This window comes from Teleopsis dalmanni, chromosome 2 (genome assembly GCF_002237135.1).
Source record: "Teleopsis dalmanni isolate 2A chromosome 2, ASM223713v2, whole genome shotgun sequence".
Taxonomy (NCBI): domain Eukaryota; kingdom Metazoa; phylum Arthropoda; class Insecta; order Diptera; family Diopsidae; genus Teleopsis; species Teleopsis dalmanni.
Window position 1 is genome coordinate 226,450,874 of NC_051847.1, and position 2,726 is coordinate 226,453,599.

Sequence of the window (2,726 nt, forward strand, 5' to 3'; positions counted from 1 at the left end):
TAACATATTGCTGCATATATGTCGAATTAAGTACGGTAGTCTAAATAAAGCATAATATCATTTATAAGTTTATAACTATTATAATAAAAATATACATATTTCTTTTAAAGAGAATATTACTTTATGAATGTGCTAGAAAATTTGGAAGATATTGGTAGCAAAATGCTTTACTTGATATAAAATGAAATAAAATTTGTTCATCAGACGTTGATTAATGAATTCTATATTATTATACACAAACGAATCTTAAATCCACTATCAATAAATTATTGTTCAATGCTAAATCTCCATTGAGATATTAATATCTTTAGAATCCATGAAGAAATTAAGGAATAAGTGCAAACCTGTTCTATGTGGTACGAGAAGTAAGTAAAGGAAGAATCCAGATATGTTGTTAACACCTCAGCCATAATTTAACGGCTTTATGGAAATCCATCACATGATTCTATGTTAAGGAACATATTTTATAATCTTCTCATAAAAAAATATATAATGAGAAAAATTAAACTATATATAACTAAGAGACGAAAGTGTGATTTTAAATGCATGATCGAAATATTTTTCGAAATAATAGCCATTCTCCTTAATTCTCTAAAGATTGATCCAAATTGTATTTTGGATCATATTTATCTTTGGAGTCCATTTAAAAACTTTTGAGTGTTATTGCGCACTAGACGAATAGTTTAAGTTATGGTGACAACTAGTCTAATTGAGCAGCTTACTTAGACCCTATAGAGCCATTATGATACCACAGCTTAACTGGACTTTTAACTGCAGCTTAACTAGACATTTAAATGGAACCTTTTTAAAATACTTATATTAAAGGTATTTTATATCTGTTAACTTATGAGATAGCTATAAAGCGTAACTACATAAGAATGAGCTTAGATCCTAACTAGAGCTGCATAGATACAAACATACCACATTTTTTCTGCTTCCTCGTTCCTACAACTTCTGCGGTAGACAATATAAAATGAGTAAAACATTTGTACTTCACCTACTTTCACAATATAAAATGAGTAAAACTTTTGTACTTCAGCTACTTTTAGATTATTAATATTTGTCAATATTATTATAATAAATCTTTTTCGCAGAACTTCAACTTTAAAATTGATGAGATATTTTATTCTATAAGGGAAATGGCTTCAATGAAAGCTAATAAAAAAAACAAAGCTATTTGCAATACTCAACGTTCTGGTATTAAATCTAGAAGAATCAATCAACCAATGCCGAAACTAAGATTATCATTAATGATTTATGTTTATTTTATAATTTTAAATTCAACATTATTTTTCATTTTATACCATGACGAAAGAATGAGAACTGAAGTAAGGAAGAATTTTAAATCCAAAAAAGTTGGCAACAAATAAGAAAATTAATTCAGAAACAAATACAAATTAAACGTAACATTTTCCACAAAATGGGTTCTTTCCTGCTGACAAATCACTTTCCTGATGAGGTTACATCTGACCACTGTTAATATTAGTATCGACATGAGCTCCATTAGTACATAATGGAAAGTTACAAGAAATATATTTTGTTTAGACAATTAATGTAAACTCATTAGGTTCGATTTTAGCCATAAGAACATAATAAAGGATGTACTATTTTTGCCTTGATATGTGGGAATTTTAAAATATCACAGACATGTTTTGTGTGCCAATTAGACAAGGAAATTTCATTAAATTTGGTAGTTAGTAAATTGATGAGAAAATATTTTGATTATATTAAACTCTAAACATCAATCTGGCGTAATTTAGAAAAATATATGCAAAGACAATTAGAGTAAGAAATAAATGATGACATTTTGTATTTTTCCAGCTGTATTATTTGACATGACTTTGACTTATTTAAGTAAGTTTTACTCAATGATATATTTAAATAACTAATATTTAAATATAATGCATTTAAATATATAAATAAAGTTATATATAGAATATAGTATTTATATAAATAATTTCTTAAGTATTTTGACACAAATGAATTATGAAAATGCTAAATATAGTATATTGTTTCTTGCCTTTGCAATGATATATTTACATCTTCTGCCTTAATGAATTATTTAAAATTATCCGTATTGACTTTGATAATATGAAAGTAATTCATAGTTAATTGCAAAAGCAAACGTTGGTATTAACCTTTGGCATTTTAACGCAGCTGCAACTTTAATTACAACCATTAAAGTGTTGTAAAGGCGCTTTAGTTAGGGAAGTAAGTGAGGACAAATACTCAAGGAAGATACAAGATTTATTCAACCAAACAGCGCATAGTTAACAAAGTGTTGAAGTCAATAAAGGATATTGTTTCCTTTTTGCTGTAGTTAGAGCAGTTGGTGTTTATTTTCATAGTAATTAGCTTTGATGTTCGTATAGTACGATACTAGAAAGGATGTTGAAAATTTCAGATTGTGAAGCTCAAATAATTTGAGATCAATAATTAAATTGTACAGACTCGAAATAAGGACAAATTACAAAATTGGCAATTAAGGTTTCGTAATAAGAAAACTTTGTTCTATATTATATATTATTCTACATAATAACATTTTATAAAACTTTTTAAATTTCTTATGACAAATATAAAGGAACGTTTAAGTGTTTTAAAGTATTTTGTTTATTTTAATTAAGAATCAAAACGTATTAAATTTTTATATTTTAAATATTATTTATGAAATTTGTTAAGTATAACAAAAACTTTAAACACAATATCGAAATTCAATTGGAATACGT